Source organism: Miniopterus natalensis, chromosome 8 (assembly GCF_054644295.1).
Source record: "Miniopterus natalensis isolate mMinNat1 chromosome 8, mMinNat1.hap1, whole genome shotgun sequence".
In the NCBI taxonomy this organism is placed as follows: Eukaryota; Metazoa; Chordata; class Mammalia; order Chiroptera; family Miniopteridae; genus Miniopterus; species Miniopterus natalensis.
In genome coordinates this window covers 63,174,350-63,194,370 of record NC_142088.1, presented here as the reverse complement: position 1 = coordinate 63,194,370, position 20,021 = coordinate 63,174,350, and the positions used below count along the sequence as shown (strand labels likewise).

At 35.4% G+C, this 20,021-nt stretch overlaps 1 pseudogene; it reads right to left on the bottom strand.

The window, feature by feature from the left end:
- Nucleotides 1-17,767: 17,767 nt before the first annotated feature.
- On the bottom strand, nucleotides 17,768-17,849 carry LOC148092629 (U4 spliceosomal RNA; annotated as a pseudogene).
- Nucleotides 17,850-20,021: the final 2,172 nt, after the last annotated feature.

Below are 20,021 nucleotides of genomic sequence, written 5' to 3'. Positions count from 1 at the left end.
TCAGGTAATTCCACTAAAAGTGACAATGACATACCAAGGAGGTTAGAGGTTGGAAGAGGTCTACCCTGGGAAGGAGGAGTATTTATCACCGATATTATTTAGAATATCTTAAATATGGTGATGATAAAAAACAGCAACTTTCCATGGGGTTTTATTATTCTAGTCTTATACTCTAGAGAAAATGTTCCTGCTTGGCGTGCTTAGTGAAAAGGGATAATATTGGCTTATTAAGCTCTAAAACGTTAGAATGCCAGGTGTTGAGAGCACTACATGAACTATATTCCTCCTCTTTCGGAAAGATGCTGTTACTAAAGCGGGTGTCTATTGCATTTAGTGTGTGGGCCTTGTCTGGAAAAGTTTTGCCTTCCTCCAGGAGCAAGCTACAAATGGCTCAGGGATGCTGTGAGTCCCTGCATTCCTGGCTATGTTTCCACATCCACAGTGACTTACATTTGACTCAAACTTGGCCAATCAATAGTCCCCCCTCAGACTTTGGAACTGCTCTAGAGAAGCAGCCAATCAGAGAAAGTACACACTTCAAAGCCACGGAGTTGCCATCTTCCACTCACAATGTGAACAGATGGCAAAACACAGTGACCTGGACTGCAAAGTGAGAAAATACGAAAGGAGATGTTTGAAAAGAAGTTGAAACGACAGGCAGAGGATTAGTGACATCTTTTTGTTTTTGAATTCTGAGAAATCTACCATGCACTTCTTTCTGCTTCTAATACACACACACACACACACACACACACACGCGCGCGCGCGCGCTCATGATTGGGTGCTTATACCAGGCATCCTTATTTAAACTTTCCCTATTTGCTTTAACTGGTTTCTATCACTTGCCAAGTAATAAGTGTAAATCTTAGGCCCTGGCAGAGTAGCTGAGTTGGTTAGTGCACCATCCTGATATTCCAGGGTTGTGGGTTTGATTCCATTACAGGTATCAACCAATGAATGCATAAATAAGTGGAACAATAATTCCATGTTTTTCTCTCTCTCTCCCCCCTCCTCTCTCTCTAAAAATTCAATTTTTTTAAATCTTTGAAAAATATGTTTTTATTATTTCTTAAAGGCATGCAGTTAATTTCTGTTGGATTTTATGAGGCAGATTCCTTACATCCAGTCTTTGCTTTTCATGTTTTCTCTGTAACCCTTATCGTTGTTGTCCTTAATTCCAAATTTTGTTTGTCATTAAAACAAAGCAAGTCTCCTTTTGAGCAGGCAACAATTTCTCTGTATCTTAGCCTCTTATTATTTTCCCTCTTAGTTACCACCGTTTTTATGCTTCATTTTATGTCTCAAAGCTAACATCTTTATTTTCATAATTCTCCATTGTCCTTACTGTCTACTGTATTTTAATGAACAAGATGCTAATGTCTTCATGGGTAATGTACTATGGTTTGTAACAAAGAATCTTAGAGGTCTCAGAATATGTCGTTCCCCTGCAAACATATTTAATAATAGAGAATGTTTTACTAGTCACAAAAATGTTAGAGGTAACCTTTAAAAGTCCCACTTTAGCTTTCCTGGGATAAACGATCATATCTACATATTTGAATGTAATTATTATTTATAGAGAATTATCATTATCATCGAAGTTGATGTTCTGCAGTTCTGTTCATATTATATATCCATAACTGGCTTAAATAATTGAAATTTATTAAAGTAAAACCATATAACACCCAACTTAAAATGTTGCCTCTGTAGTTCATTTTAAATATTCTTAATAATGGCTACTCTATTTTACTCACTACTCAAAAAAATCATTTTAAACTCAATTATTAGGCTTTCTTCCCATTCCCTGCCTCCTTCATCCCACAGTTGTACAGAAACAAGTGAACTTCATCTGTATCATCAATCTTATTAATAGTAGATCAGTAGATCAAAGGTCTTGGTCTCGAGTTGAGCCATAAACCATATTTTAGAAGTGAATAAATTCCAAAATGTTATTTCAGTCTGTTTCCTTCAATTCTTGGCCAATTGGAATCACTGCTAAGGGGAAATGTGGTGATGGGAAAGCAGCCAGTCTTTCACATAATTATTTTCAACAGGCATAGTAGGCAGGATCCACCACAGCCTCCAAGCAATGGAAGAGACACTCCCAGGCAGCTTCCACTCAGTGAGTGAGTGCCTGTGGGCTGCCCACCAGCTTGCCCATTGGCCTGGCTGAGACGTTCTTAGCAACACGCTGCAGTCCGACCTTCTCCCTGCCCAGCCTTCCCTCCCCCACCGCCCTTTCACCGGCCTCAGATCTGCTCAGTGAGCTGAGGCTCTGTCTGGCCCTGCTCCATTCCCTTCACCCTTCCAGGGGGCTCCCCCCCTACAGCTCTTTTGCATGTCTAATTCCCTCTCATCTGCTACCACGGCACCCAGACTGACCCATTAAATAAACATTTTTAAATGTAATATGTTAAGGAAAAACCTAAATGATAAAAGATGTGGTACGTTCAAAATGGAAATGCTCTTCTTGTCTGGAGTAATCGGAGGAAAATGTTACAAAAGGCGCTGGGTGGTGGGGTAAAGCATTAAAAGGAACATGAACGACATTTGGAATATGAAAGAAGAAAGAAAGGAGAAGGAAGGAATTCTAGGGAGTACAATTAACAGCCAAAAAAAGTGAAACATAATAAGGAAAACAATTAAGACAGTTCTGGTGCCAAAGAGACAGACTACCAGAGGGAATCTGTAAAGCAGGATAGACAAGGTATGCAACGGAATAAGAGGCCCCTAAATTAGAGAAATGTGGACTTCATGTAGGCGACAGAGCTAATAATTGTGGGGCTGGTAAGACACATAGTCTCAAAAGTAAACATTAAGCTATGATTTATTATTTAAATAGTATATGAAAAATTATGTTTTACCCATAATAATCTATTTATTTTAATCTGTATTCCAAAGATATTATACCTTAGGATTATACATTGATAGAGTTTAGAAAAGTTAATTAACTAAAGGAAACATACCAGTAGCATGGTAAAAATTACAAAAGTGGGAGGCACATTAATTGAGGTTGGGAAACACCTCAAAAAACAGCAAGAAACAAAAATTGTTTCTTACCCTAATAAACAACATAGTAAAATAAAAATTTAAAGCTAGGAATTTTTGTCCCAGACTTGTAGAGCAGGTTTGTGGTGTGAGTGACACAAGATAAGAGGAAGTTGAGGGTCTGGACAAAGGTAGTGGGATTAGTAGAAAAACGGATGAAAAAAATCAATATAAGAATAAATTACAAAAAAAAAACCCAAAAAGGTAAAGGAGACTGAACTGTGCCAACACCACACATTCATACTCCAGTAGGCAGAGCAGCGGTGCCACTGAGAATGACGCTCTAAAGAAGAGGCCATTTGGGAGGGAGAAAGAGAGTTCGCTTTAACATATAGAGCAACATGTAGAAATCATCCCACAAAATGTTGATTAATTATAAATATTTTTAATATTTATTACTTTTAAAATATTGCAAATGGTTAGGTGGACAACAAAGAAGTCAGGTAAAAGAAAATGAGCATTAAAAGGATGATTTCATTGTCCCCGCTCAAAGACAGTGAAACTCATGTCTACTGAGCTGAGAATTATTCATTTATTTTTGTGTGATCCTTGTGAAGATACCCGACTTCTCAACTGTCTGTTTTCTCATCTATATAGAATGGTAATAATAATAATAAGTACCCTATCTTGTAGGTTATTGATAAAGGTTGAAGGTAATGAGTGGAAATGATTTGCATAATTCTTGGCACATATTTGATAGCTATAATCATATTATAAAAATGGTTTTAACCCAAAAACATTATGTCAGACCCAGATGCTTTTCATATCAGTAAATAATGTTTTGAGTTTCAAGAGCTTGCAAAGTATGTCATTCATTCACACTTATTGAAAAACAGTGTATGAAGAAATATTTTACCTGGTTAAGGGAATAATTATACTTAAAAGTATAAAATTAGAAACTCACATACTAGCAGAACTGGTTATGAGCATTAAAGTCAGTTAATACTAATGCTAAGTATTATTTAGTATTATTAAGTACTAAATAATTTAGTGTTTAAAAGGGTTGTGAAGTGAAATTTATTACGTCAAAATCATTCCTGAAAAAGAAGAGACAGTAAAAAAATAATAGCAAAGCGGGGTCTAAAAACACAGATTATATTTACAAGTATTGGTAAATGTTGGATAAAAATTAGCATATATTTTTCATAAAATATGAAGACAAATTTAAAGATTAAATTTAATCTTTGATATTGATAATTGGAGAAGTAAAAGTATAAACTACACACATGCAAACACACATATACACACATTTAATTACATAAAAAGTAATTAAATACACAAAATGCAAGATATTTTCCTGGAAAATTATATTCTGAAGGAAAATGCTCATGTTTTCACTATTCCCACTCATCGCATATGATTGTTGCCAAATGATTGGCTGTCCATTGCAAGCAAGGCCTACAAAAAAACTTTCCCTAACCAAATAAGCGTTACTGTCATAAGTACCTGCTGCGATATTAAGGAAAGTCACAGACCTTGTTACAAGTATGTGAGGTACAGCCTTTCTAGATCTTCTTTCTACACATCCTCATACCCCCAAATTCCTGATGGAATTAGTTATTCTGAAATTTACCAAAATATAAAATCATTATACAGGCATGGGTTTAAAACTTACTCAGAATATCAGCTATTAAAAAAGTGTATTAATATTAAAAACAAAACAAAACAAAAAGCCCTGCTCCTCTATCTGACCAAAATGAATCTGCTAAAAGAAAGGCATAGCCTGAATTCCTATGGCACTGAAAAGCTAACTGTGCCAGGACTTATGATGGGAGAGTGGCAGCCCAGGAGTGGATCTCTCCGTATGCCACACCTTTCTCCTGTCCTTGCCTTCATAACCCATAATGAGGGTATGCTTTTAACTTCATTTTAGTGGGGAATGAGAGGTTTATTTTTAAACCCCGTAATAAGAGAGACAATGCAATTGCTTTTCCTGTATATCAATCACTATATCCAATAAGAATGAAATTCAGCAAATTCAAGGTCTATAAGCAAAGTAAAAGAACTCGATTATTAAAAGAAGGGCTAATAGACTCTGTTAAAGAACTGTGTGGTGAAAATGCATACTTGTGTGTTTAAATCTAGACATCCATTTTAGCTGTTAGTTTGGGAAAGGATGAGGTATTATTATAATCTTTCAATTTGTTTATTTTAAAAAGTGCTTTACAGTATTTGCTTATAATTCCTTAAGATCAACATATTTTCTAGGTGGGTTTTAATGTTAAATAATTTATCTTATTTTTACAACATAACTTCTGAAGATATTTCAGAATATCAGTCCAGTTCCATATGCTGATGCCTTGAGATAAAACTACAAATTAATCTACAGGTTTGCTACAGTACATAGTGGAACACGGTTTTTCTTGGTATCATCACTTTGAACTTTAAACGTAGAAAATGCTTCTGAAGACAGTGGTGTGGAAATCATCCGGGACTAAAGGGTTCAGTTTCAAGATTGAGGCTTTAGGGGAAATACTTTGAAGTGACAGATGATGAATGGAAGTTCTGGATATGCAATCCTGAAATATATATTTCCTAAGATCAGGAGGGAATCACAAATAGCACTTGAAAAGCACTACCATTAAAACAATTATTCTCTTACTCATTTATACATGGTTTTATAGCTAAGACACATTTTCTTTCAAATTTGGTCAAACTTACTACTGAAAAAAATAAGTTTATTATGTGTGGAATTTTTTAAGTTCCAATGAAAGTATTCTTTCTATAAAGAACTGCTCATAAGGATAGCTTATCCTCAGTGACTTGAGCTAAGAAGTTGTTGTTATTGTTGTTTTAACCATGTATTGAAATGAGTCCATTCACTTGGAAATATTTAAATGATATAAATTCATTAACTCTAAAGGTTGACAATTTCATGGAAGAAATGTAATTTTTGAAAGTATTGGACGAATTCGGTAGAGACTTTTGGTGGTATCATTTTTGTTTTAGATTCTGTTGAGGGGGACTGTCTAGGTACATATCATTAGATGGTTCTTCATAAATAGCCCTTTTGAGTGTGTGAAAACACTTGAAAGAGAGTCAGCTTTGGTAGCACTATAGATAGAAATGTATGCCATCAAACATTTTAAAACATATACTTAACCAGAATCCTGTCTTAAAACAGACCCACAATTGATAATTTATTTTCCCTCCCTATTTATGTAATTACTACTGTTTTGAGTGGATTAAAGTTCAACACACTGATCTGAAATGAATACCAACTGTTAGTAGGTTCGAAGCATTTAAAACTCAACCAAAGCAAGGCTGCTAAACTATGGGGGGAAATGGAACACCTCCACCCTTCTCTGCAGGAGAATTAAAATAGGCACTGCTATAGATAATTATCAGAGTTCAGAGCCCTATTTTTTAATCATCTGCTTCTGGATGGGAGCTGTACTTTGTGGGCCCTCAAGACATGCATATTCTTTTTAACATCTCATAATGATAATATCACCTCAGGAATCATCTCACTTAAGACTCATAGAGAGGATGCTAACAAAGCAAGACAGTGGCAGACCGGGATGTCTGAATCTCCTTTAGAGTCCTTGTATCATAACATCTTTTAAAGTCAGAAATAACATGTTTTCTTAATCATTACAGTGGATCATATATACCATTCATTCATTCATTCACTTATTCATGCAAGATGCAATTATTGATTGCCTGTCACATGTAATATTGAGTGTTTGTCATATGTAAAACTCTCTGGTAAGTGTTGAGGCAAGACAACAATAAATTGAAGGAATAGTGAATTAAACCGCACTAATCCAAATATATGGTAATAACCTGTCAACTGAAATTCATATTACTTTACTATTAATCTTCTCAAAGCATAGTGCTACTCAATTTATTTCCCTGTTCAAAAACTTCCAATGGTCACCTCTATAACCTTTAGCACAAGCAATTACTGAGAGAAGAAAATCTAAGTTTTCCTTCATGATTGAATGCCCAGCATCTATTCCAGGAATATATTTTCTATTATTCCTCTTCACCTTACCATTGATATTACCTAAATTAAAAAGCATCCTCGGTTAGCTGGTTTTGGAGAACAGTAGGACTAGTTGAAAATAAAATTCTACTATTTTGTAATCAGTGGTTCTTTGGCAAGTTACTTTGTTTCATCCTATAAAGTTGACTGGTACCTAACTCACAAGATTGTTGCAAGAATCAAATAAGGAAACTCATAAAGCACAAAAGAGCTACGGCGAGCCCAGGGCAGATGCACTGTGTATCTTCTTGTCAGGTGCCGTTTACTATTGGTGAGCGTGCACTTTCCAGTGTGTATTGAATCCTTGGGTTCAAACTTTTGCCTCTGCCACTTACTAGCTACGTGGACTTGCATCAATTACCTAATATCTTTAAAACTAATTATTTTTTAATCCTCACCTGAGGATATTTTTTCCATTGCTTTTCAGAGAGAATGGAAGGGGGAGAGAGAGAAACATCGATGTGAGGGAGACGCACCGATCGGTTGCCTCCCGCATGCGCCCCAACGGGGGCCGGGGACGGAGCCTGCAACCCAGGCACCTGCCCTTGGCCGGAATCAACCCAGGACCCTTCAGTCCACAGGCCGATGCTCTAGCCACTGAGCCAAACCGGCCAGGCCTAGAGCTAATTTTTAAAGTGGGAAAATTATGGTGCTTATCTCAAAGGGTTTTTGAGAGTATTAAATTAAGTGAAACATAAAAAAAAAACCAAAAACAAACAAAAAAACTAAAATGTTGTTTGACACTAGCACTCAAGAAATAATATTTAAACATGTATATTGTGTATTATTTTAATTATTATTATAATTACTGTTCTCATTATCTTCCGTGCACTAATGTCTTCATGATTTTCTTCATATAGTGCCTTTGCCAAGAATATACTGACCTTTATCTTACTCATAGCCCAAGGTTTTGTAAGCCCCTCCACTGGATATGAGTTATGCCTTCCAGCCTCCTAAAGTATTTTACCCAGAGCACCTTTCTTAGGACATGATTCAGTTCTTATTTTGTTGCATAAATATTTTCCATATTACTTATGGGTTATTTTATACATATAAAAAGCTATAAAGAATAACAAAATGAATACCTGTGTTCCCACTGCCCAAATAAGAAATATAACTTTTTCTCATCAAGAAGAAACTGTTAATAGCCCAGCTGGCCATGGCTCAGCGGTTAAGCATCGACCTAGGATCAAGGACATCGAGGTTCAATTCCCGGTCAGGGCACATGCCCAGGTTTCGGGCTTGATCCCCAGTCGGGGGCATGCAGGAGGCAGCCGATCAATGACTCTCTCATCACTGATGTTTCTCTCTCTCTCTCCCTCTCCCTTCCTCTCTTTGAAATCAATAAAGGTATATACATACATATGTGTGTGTTTATGTGTATGTACGTGTGTATAAAGAGACACTATAACAACAGAGAACGTTGGAAAATACTGGAAGAAGATATTTGCACTTCATATTGTCATCTGAGGCTGCTATATAGCCCTTCCTCACCAAGGCTGCCATATAAAATACAGGATACACAGTTGCACCGGAATTTTAGATAACCAACTCACGATTTTTTTAGCGTAAGTATGTACCAAGACTGCATCTCTCTCCCTCTCCCTTCCTCTGAAGTAACTTCTCCCGTAAATATGCCATCCATCATTTCCCTGAATTTCTCTATACTTTTATTATGTCTACGTTAACTACCACATAATATTTTTACATGTTTTAGATGATAAATGGTAATGTACTCCATGTATTTTCATTTGCTTTATCTTTTCTCAAAACATTTTGTGAGAGGGTTGCCTGTTTATGGCTATGTGGGTATTTCTATTTTTATTTATTTATTTTTTTGTCCTTATAAACACTTCTAATATGGACATTCTGTAAATGTGTATATTAGTGAGGATTTTCCTATAGACTGTACTGAATTTGCCAGTCGTTTCCCCCAAACTCCCCCACCCCTGCTTTGTGCCCTGGCATCGTGACACTTATAGACTTCAGCAATGGAACCCCTTGCCCTGGCTTTAGGTTGGTTAGGATTTGGGGGAGCAATAGACTAAGGAACCTGAGTTGTTTATTTCCTGGGCTCCCGCCCTCCCGAGTCACCGCTGACAGTTCCCCTAACGGAGGGGCACAGCTCCTGTTCAGCAGCCTTCTCTTAAAGCTGTCACACTGTCCTCTGGTTCTAGTAACCACCCACCTACACCTTCCACCTAGAGCTGGTGGTGACATCACGCTGACTTCAGTTCTGGGGTTCCACAGTCCTTGGTTGATTTCTCTTAAGCCTGCCCAAAGCCTGCTAGATGATCCTTTTATGAAATTCTCCTTAGTTATCTGATTTCAGTGTGCCACTTATTTCCAACTAGAACACTAACTAATACAGGCATAGGCCTAGAAATAAAATGTCTTTTTTTGAGTATGCACGCCCTCAACTTGACTAGATAATGTCAAATTGACATTATCATAGAGGTTGCACCAATTTATAGTTTCACCAGATGTATGAATTTCCATAGCTTTACATTCTAATACTGCTATTATAAGACAAATTTTTTTGCAAAATGATGTTTGTTGTATCTTAGGGTTTTAATTTATATTTCTCTGATGACTATTGAGTTAGTGTAACTTTTTTATGTTTTGCTGACAATTCAATTTCCATTCATTTCCTCGTCATATTTTTACCTTGTTTTCTAATGTGTAGTTGGTCTTTTTTATATTCATTTTTGACAGTTCTTTACATCCTGGATTTTACTCCTACATCAGTTTTATTCATTGAAGATAATTTCTCACATTCTGCAACTTAGATTTTTCACTGTAATAAAGTGGTACCTTTTCATGCCCAGAAATTTTAAATATTAATGTCATCAAATTAATCAGTCTTTTCTTTCATGGTTTATGCTTTCTGCGATAGTACAGATATTTATGTATATGGCTTATCTCCCCTAAAAGACTATAAATTCTGTGTGGGCAAAATAAATATATAAATATCTGATTCAACTTTCATGCCCCTCAAAGCACTTGGCTTTGTGTTTCGCATATAGAAAGGAGAGAGTGCAGATAAACACTGTCCAGAGAATTGGTAAAAATAGTTCACCCCTCTACCACATCACCCCAGCTCTCAGGAAATGTTAAAACCAGAATTCTATTTCGAATAGAGTGATTTCCCAAAATGCAGAAAGTTCTTCAGTATCCTGAAATACCCCAAAGATAATGTGGAAACAAGAGAGAATATATTAATGGAGAAATTGTTTCTTCCTCTCACCTACTTTTAATAGTCATGGGTGTGATCAGACTGAAGACACTTCTGAAGGTGTTCTTTGATTTGGAATAAAAATTAGTATATAATACCCCTTAGTATATCTGAAGGGAGGATTGTTTTGTGTATAAATAAATGTACATATGTTTTTATCATGTACTTTTTTTTATACTTTACCTTGCAGAGTAACTTTGGTCCTACAGGGTCAAGAAATCTGGTTTGGTTTGAATGATGGGTCAGTTCATGTGTCTTTGCAGATGAACAACAATCATACAGAAGAGGTCAGAGATGTCCCCTACCTGGCTGTATAAGAGAATTATTCAAATAATTTTATAAATGAGGCCCTAAACTCAGAAATCACAAGGTCAACAGTTAGGATGGTTCCAGAACGTGTGTGTGTGAAGTTCCCCAGCTTATTCTTACAAGCAGCTATGTCAAGGAACAGCTTTACTAGAATTCAATTATTGCCTAGTCAAGAGATCTCGGTCACAGCTAAGAGACAGACACTGGCCTGACAAGTAAGAAATATCCTCAGCTACGTGTTTTGTCTTCCTCCAAGTTGACCAATCCCATCTTCCCTCCCAGTGACCCCAATGCTATGACTCTCCAGGACATCAAGAATGAAAGCCTTCAGCTCTTGCCCTTCACAGATTCTCTGGCTCTGGGTTTTAACTTTGGAACTAATCAATGATGTGGCTTTGATTCACAGCCCTAAGACATGCCAGTGAGAGTATTTGGAAGAAAGCACTTGTGAAATTGTGCTATGATAAAAGAGATAACCGATTAGGATTTCATCAACACAAACAATCCTCCACACCCGACCACAAAATAACCATGATTGTAACTTTTGTTTTAACAAGCTTTTCTTGAGGCAAAACATCTTTTGAAAAGATTAATTACAGTAACCTGATGACGATAGCCTGTGACCTCTGCCATCTAGCGTAGGGAGCATTCTCCCTCCACGGATATTTCAATCTCAAGTCTGACTCACTGAACAGCTTGAAAATTTTTCACTCATGAGGTGCAGGGTTAGGGCTCCTTCAGAGAGGCAAGTCATTTATTTGACACTCCAGGGGTGAATTAGCAATTGAACTGAGTATCTTTTTAATTGTGGGCAGAATTTCTTCTTTCAGCATTACCCGATCAACAAAACCACTTGCTCAGAGTCTAACATTGGCATGCTGACTTTGTTCAGAAGGCAGTCCTGGTGCGTTAGAGGAGGCAGCTGGGTGGCACAGCAAATATGTCATTTGCTATTTAACATCTCTGTGACCTGGATTTAAATTTGCCATGGCACAAAATGCAACCTCAGTTCTCTCAGAAAGCTATTAAGTCATTCCCAGTAAGCCTTGTAGAGAATTTAAAACACTAAAGGGTTCTTTGCGTCCCAGCCCCTCTCCCCTCCACTCTTATTTGCAAAGATAGAAAAGTAGTTTATTTTTCTTAAAGGGATTGGTTAAAGGGGAAAGGATGGGCTTGACTAACTGACTGACATATGAGTACATCTTGTTTATTTTATTTTTTTAAAATCTATCTACTGTGCTTTAGCCAGAATTTGAGGGAAAATATAACTGTTCTGTGACGGTTTTTAATCAAGCTACTGTTAAGGAATGTAGGGTTTTTTTGTTTGTTTGTTTGTTGGGTTAAATCAGAATAAATAAAAAAGTTTTAAAGTAGGTGTGCTTCCTTCCCTAAACGCTTCATTAACTACATTCTGCTGTATAATATTCTGCTTTCTCTTATATCTGAGTGTCAGAATGAACTGAAGCTGTAACTTTGTAAATTCAGACTAGTGTAAAAAGAAATGCATTTTGCTTTAATATTCCATTTTGTTACTCCCTGCGTACACAGGAAACAACGCATTCTCGACTTTTCTTGATTGGAACTTTCACGTATCCCTTTTCCTTACCCCCGGCTCTTTCAATAATCCATTCAAATTCATTCAATTTACACCAACAATGGGCCAATGTGTAAATTAATCAGGCTTACTCACCCCTTAGCTTTAAAAGCCAAGTCCTCCAGCACAATTTTATTTAGTTTTACCTTCCTCTGCCTGGTCTTTTCCTAGGATACCAGCCTCTCATTTGAAGCTGGCAAGAAACATTTACTGAAAACAGAGCTCCTGTTTACTATAGCAAACAAGGTGCTAATTGTTCCTAATGACCTCAAATAATCTTTGTCATTCATTCAGTATGCCATTCAGAATGGTGGCAACCTTTTCTTTTTGCCTTACTAGTATGTAAAATCAGAACTGCCAAATGCAAGGACTTTCACTCATTGATAGAATTTACTCACATGATAATATATTATCGCCCTAACGAGATGATGCGAAGTGCCACCACCACCGTCACTTATTGACTGTCAACTATGTGCACTTAATGTGCCAACCTGGTAATTTTCAAATTTTTGTACATATTGGATTCACCTGAGGATCTTGTTAAAAAATATGGATTGGTGTAATGCACAGTATTCTACTGAATCAGAAATCTCTCAACCAGTGTTGTCCAAAAGAAATATAACGTGGAACATGTAGGTAATTTTAAAAATTTAAAAAGAAACAGGTGAAATTAACTTTTAAAATATTTTACTTAACCTAAGGTATTCAAAAGATTATCATTGCAACATAAATCAACATATAAATATCATGAATGGAAGATTTTACAGTTTTTGTACTAAGTCTTTGAAATCTGGTGTGCATTTTCCGACTACAGAGTATCTCCCTTAGGACGCGGCACATGTCAAGTGCTTAGTAAATACACACGGCTGGTAACTATTGCATTGCACAGCACAGTACTAGAGAACTAATCTGTGGAATCGGCATTTTTAAGTAACTAACCAAGTTGCTTTTAAAGCAGATAGTTATCACCTACTCTCAGAAAATTGTTATATATTTTCATAGCATAAAGGTGTATAGAAAGGAATTTCCCCCCAAGGAGTTCATTTTCCAGGGGAGTCATTTATTCATTTATTTAAGACACACGCTTAAATAAATATGGGACAAGTTGAGTGCAACAGCTACAAGAGGGGCACAGAAACATGTGTCCTGGAGTTTCATAGGAGAGAGAAAGTTTAGCTGTGGGAATAAAAAAAAAAAAATGCTTAGTGGAAGAGATAGCATTGAATGTGGATATGATAAAGACACTGAGATTCAAAGATGGTAACTGGTTATCCTAGAGTTCTTCCGCTAATTGGTAGCAAAACAGAGTCTGTCCCAATTCTGAAACTTCCTGCCCCATCCGCCTATCTAAAGACCGAGTGACAATCAGATTCCATGGCAGGACACAGGCACTTACTCCATTCTACTTCCTTTTCACTTTGTCTATCTATTGCATTTCCCAACTCAAATGGATTTTAATCCTCAAGAGGACTATTCTCAAGATAATATATATATTATCATAAATTCGCAGATTGCAATTATTGGTGCTTCCAGTATTTCTGATCATAGGGGTTTTCTTCAAAGTTTCTCTTTTCCAACCTGCCCACCACTTGGATCTTCTAAAATGCTTTCAAATACTTCTTAAATTGAAATTTAATTCAAGACACCACAAATGTTTAATTCTCAATCTCTCCTATTTATTTCATAAATTTATAACACTATTTGGTGGAATTATAATATTATAGTTATAATATTACAATTATCTGTTTAAATTTATAACGTGTGGATTGGGAAAAAATCTTTAAAATAATATCTTTTTATATACTAAGTAAAAATACTGAGGAATCTTTACAATAATCTAAAGTCTACACACCACATAAATGTATTTAGGCTTAAAACCATTTTAGGGACACTGTTTAAAAACTATATTATTTTATTTAATTAATAGTTAAATTGAAGAGATCTTTCAACAATAATTCAAATCAGCTCAGCTTTTTACTATTGACTTTAAGCTTAAATTCCAATTAAAAGCTGTTCATGAAGTGGAATGTGATTAACTATAAATACTAAAGCAGCATAATTCAAATTCTTAATTTAGTTACTTTGTAAGGTATAGCAAAATGCAGCATTTGAAATAATTATTTATAAAATTACTTGAAGATAATCATGAGCCAACCAAGAGGTAATGTGGTCAAATTAAATTTAAATTAATTTCCTAAACTGTTAATCGTTTTTTTTCAATGAGTCATTAGAACAAAGGTTTTCTGTGAAAACATGAACTCTGCTTATTGTGTTGGATCCTGCCCTTTGATACTTTGTGGTTTTGATGTAGAAAAAATTCCACAGGGTCTTCAATTTTATTTTACTTATTTTTTTCCATTTTGACTGTTGCAAGACAGAGGACAAGACAAAAAGTTGCCTAGTGGGTTCAAAACCTAAATATACATAATAGTGTTTTCTTCTTTAAAAATATCTAATAAAGTAGAGTTTTTTGTTTATTTGTTTGTTTCTTTGTTAAGTGGTCAGATCCTCAGTGTGTTACAGGGCTTACAGTCTCCCGATGTCATTAACTGAGATGGGTCAATAGCTCAACAGAATATACTTAGAACTAAACACATAATTGCTTCCTACAACAGAAACAACATGAGATGCACAATATACTATTTTTCTTGAGTTTTCCATTAACCTGAGAGCAACATCCTCTATCCACTGTATGACAGACAACAGTGAAAAATTACAGGGAGAAAAGGGTAGGAAAAATTAGAAATTCTCCAGTTCTCCTTAGTTTATGTTCAATACTGAGGTCTGAAATGGTGTGATGTCCAAGAATACAAAAAATACCAACGTCTTTGGGTAACTGCAATATTTTTTCTTAAAAATCTCCCCCAAAATATTTGATGCTTTGCCTATGTCTTTAAAAAAAAATGTAACTCCCTTGTCATTTAACAGATGAAGTCATCAATGCTTCCCTGTGAATTCATTAATCTGGCCAACATCATCACAGTTTAGATGAAAGTAAAGCAAATAATGAATTTATATTTCTAGGCCCAGCTTTATCATTATGTTTACAAACGGGAAAATTGAAGTTGGTGTGTGGTATATTTCAAGATGCCTTGAGTTACATTTCTCCACAGACATTATTCATAATGCCTTCAATATTTTGAGATCCTTAGCAGAGGATGAGTAACTTCCTTAGAAGCAGCTCAAAAGTAATTTCACTGAACCATATAAAATTGCCAATACACAAGAACTTTTAACCCACGGAAAATGACAATTTTATAGGGTGCAGACTAATAGTTTTCTGTGTAAAAAGGCTGAGCCATCTGTTGAATATAATCCATAGTTCACTCTAAAGCAATATGAATATCCGTCTTCTTTCTATATTCATCAATCCTTCTCATAGATGGCAGCATTACTGAAAGTGCATGCGGGGAGTGGATAAATCAAAGTTTCATTTCAACATAAGTATCTTTTATTTGGAATCTAAAAGATAGCAACGCATTTCTTGATGGTTAAAATATTTTTGTTTTTGTTAATTCAGTGTTATAATTAACTAGAAAATACTTGATATTGTTCATATCGACATGTTTACATTGCAATGAAGGTGTTTTAGGAGTTGACTGCACACATATTCATCTTTAGCCAACAGTGGTGACTAACTCCATACAGAGTTGCTAAGAGTGAATACTGGTGCTTAATGCCTATACTGTGCTTTATCTGAGATGAAATAAGGAAAAAAAGTATCAAAGTGTAACTGAAATATCTAATATACGTATTCTCCATAAGAACTATATTTCAAGACAATTACACTAATAAAAAGCTAAGTTAATGTTTCTATAAAAGTTTCTAATAATTAAGCATTATATAATATTGAACTATAAGCTAAAAAATAGATCAAGATGATTGTTTTATAAGATAGTTGAGTATGAGAATTGTATAGCCTTATATATTTCCATTATCTATCCCTCCCTCCTTCTTGTGAAATGATAGCAGAAGAGAATATAATTTTTATCTCACAATTTTTTAGGGGCCAAATTTATTCATTTTTTATGTTTCCTTCAGAATCTAGAATAGCATCTTATAAATAGTGGTTTTCCAACAAGTCATTGTGGAACAAACACAAAGATGAATGGTGATGGAAAGAGGCTAGACTTTGGGTGGTGAACACATAATACAATATACAGATAATGCATTATAGAATTGTACACTTGAAACAAATATAACATCATTAACCAATGTAACCCCAAGAAATTCAATAAAAATTCAAAAAAGCAAAAAAATTAGTTAATATATTTTTCAATCTAAAATATGGTTTTACAATTACTAGACATTACGTTAATCCAAAGTGACCTTTACTATTATAGGAATTTGATTTTCTATTTAAAAATAAACTGTAAGTTAAACAATTGGAAATTATTTATTTATATACTTATTAAATGATTAATGGTTGAATAATTTTCAAGCATTAGGCATGTAGAATATAATTTTTTAAAAATATATCTTTATTGATTTCAGAGAAAGGAAGGGAGATGGGAGAGAGAGATGGAAACATTAATGATGAGAGTCATCATTGATCAGCTGCCTCCTGCACGCTCCCTGCTGGGGATCGAGCCTGCAGCCCAAGCATGTGCCCTGACCGGGAATCGAACCTCCATCTCCTGGATCCTAGGTCAGTGTTCAACTGCTGAGCCACACCCTGACAGGCTAGGATATAATTTTAAATAGAATACTTTTACTTCTGTTTGATCTCTGTATCTTAATACGGATGTAGGTAATATGTTTTCTTGTTTCTACTTCTTTATGGAGGTGTGATGTAACTGGAATACATCAATTTCTATTGTATGTTTTAATATTGCCTGAGAATAATCGATACTCTGTTGATGCTATTTTGACCTACCTAGAGTAAGACAAGCTATCGGAATAAGAAAATTCTATTACTGTGTTTTTAATGTAAGGCCTTAGCCAATCTGCAAAAGATGTTATTCTAATTACTGGGAATATCTTTGTGTTATAAACTAATTTAGGGGCTATTATGGTGTTAAAATTGTTCAGTAGAGAGAAATGAATACATTGCCTATCCAATTTGGCTCGTTCCAACAAATAATATCTTTCTCACCCAAAGTTGGCTTTAAATCAACACTTATACACAAAGCTTTTATCACAGAATTTTATTATTTTTCAAATTAGCATACTTCATATATTTTAAGTAAAGAAGAAGAAAACTAAGTGTAGCCTATTTAATTTAGAGAATTAAATAGTACAGCATTAAATAAAACAGGACAAAAATATTTTCACTTTCATTGGACTTAAAATCAGGAAGCAAACTTAAACTTTCCTCTTAAAAGAGGAAAACAGTAAGCAAAACAATACATAGTATGACCAGGAGTCATACTATGAAGAAAACTAAAGCAGGATGAGTCATTGGCATGGGGCTACCCTCTATTTTATATAGAGTTGTCATCTTCTTGATAAATGAGACTTGAAACAACACCGGTAACACAGGGCTAGAGTGATGGGAGCAGAGACCTAGAGACCTAGGGAGTTCTAGGTGATAAGATGAAGCAGGAAGCAGGGGCCAGCCCAGAGAGTACCTACCAGACCAAGTCCAGACTTCACTTTAATATTAAGTTTTCAATTAGCAATAATCACGCCTCAGATAAACCTCATTGGCTATGACACTGCCACTGCGCAAAGATTCACTTTAATATTAAGAAGTAACATAGAAAGTAACCAACATAAAAATTTACTTTTATTTTACTAACGACACCTTTCATCATGAGAGTGTTAAGCTTTCCCATGTATTCTGACCCTGCACAAACTAGGAGTCTCTGTCCCTGGAGGCTGCTGGTATCCTTGATCTACCAGCAAGGTCCTGAAATAGTCTTTTACAGGGAGGGCGAAGGCCCTGGAGACTCTGCCTCATCCCTATTTCTGTAACACTGCTGGATAGCAGCAACCGGTAGATCTTCCCGTGGAAAACCATTTCTTTCCAAGTCTCTTGGACACATTCGCTTTCTATGGCCTCAGGTCTGTAGTGTGTGGGAGGCAGAAAAAGAATTACTTTGTCCTTCATCTGGAGGACAGGAAGGTGTCAGCCTCCATATTCTTGCTAATTTAGTTTCCCCAGTGCAGGCTGATTCTACTTTTCTCTTTAATGCCCCATGGACAATTGTTCCAACGCTCCCTGTTACGTTCAGGTGACTGCAATGTTTCCAGGTCCCCCACTTTACTCTCTGACTTGCCTGAAAATGGCCCTGATTTACTCCACATGGATTCCCTTTTCTCATCCATTCTGGAGCTCTTGCCTGTTCCTTTACTGATTCTTATTCCCTCTACACTCTGGGTACCAAGAAAGGACTACTGGCCACAAAAATATATGGTTTCACTCTTGCCTGACAGTTAAGCTAATTCCTTAAGGTCAAGCTGTTAGATATTATTAGTCAATTCAGTTAATCTGGAATGTTTGGTTAAAAATGAGGATTTCTTCTGTCATGATGACAGCAATTAAAGAAGGAAGTATCTGAAATAAAAATATCAGTGGTTAGGTAAAATTTCATCTCTTGCTCATTTAATCCACTCAAATATAAAGATACAGGTATTTTTATATTTATTTTTTGAGAAATATAATTTAGAAGGTTATAGAAAAGATAGTAAAAGGAGTCTTAAATTTTTTTCTGTGTTGGATGGGGGGGAGGGATATTTAAACAATTGGTAAGGCATTAAAGTCCATAAAATAACTTAGTGAATTTGTCCTAATATAAAAGTGTTGTATCAGTTGGGTTTTTATGATGATTTATAACATCTCTTGCTATAAGAGAAGATATTTACATATTAGTCATTTTAAAAAATATGAGCTGACTTGCTACATATAAAAATGATGTTTATTATAAGCCTTGTTAACTTACACAATTGAATTTACATCTCTTTAGTTATGATTGTTTGACAGTAAGATTAAGAATAGATAGGGGTTCGATTCCTGGTCAGGGCACATGCCTGGTTGCGGGTTCAATCAATGACTCTCTCATCATTGATGTTTCTCTCTCTCTCTCCCTCTCCTTTCCTCTCTCTGAAATCAATAAAGATATATTAAAAAAAAAAAAAAAAGAATAAAGTGCATTAGGTTCAATATCCAATATTTTAAATCTTAAAATAATATTCATTTTATCATATTGTGTGTTGTTTTACCTTAACCTCAAAATTTAAAAGTACTAAAATAAAAAAACAAAAAACATATTTTACTGTCTAGTGAAGAAATTGAGTTGCTTACTCTCAGTCAGTGAATTATAATGCATGAGGCATAAATCAGTGAGAAACTACTTAAACTTGCACCTTGTAATCAGAGCTTCAAATTTTGGCAGCAGGCCACATAATCCAGTGCTAAATGCACAGCATTATTTTATTCCAGTAACATATTAACAAAATGTACAACGGTTTTGACTTGGTGGGTGATCTAACAACATCCCAGCAAAAAGCCTTCGTCCATTTTTTACGCAAATGTCTTTCCCTTGATGATAAATGTATTTTGTAATTTTCATGATGAATCATTGGGAGAAATTAACTGTGCCCTTCTAGTGTTTTGTAATTTTAATTTCACTGCTTTGGAAATTCAGGCTCCAATTCAACATGAAATGAAATCTTTGCATATATTGTTCCTGGATTTCTTTATTACTTTTGCTTGTAATCCCCGATCCTGGATAATTTTCCTTAGAGGCCATAGGCTTTCTGGTGCATGAAATAATGTAAAATAAGATATTTACATACAACATGATTTTATGACTTCTTTAGATGACTCACTTATCCTAACATGTATTTCTATTCTAGGTGCAGAGTATACATGAATAAAAAGTGAGTTCTTAAAATATAGAAAT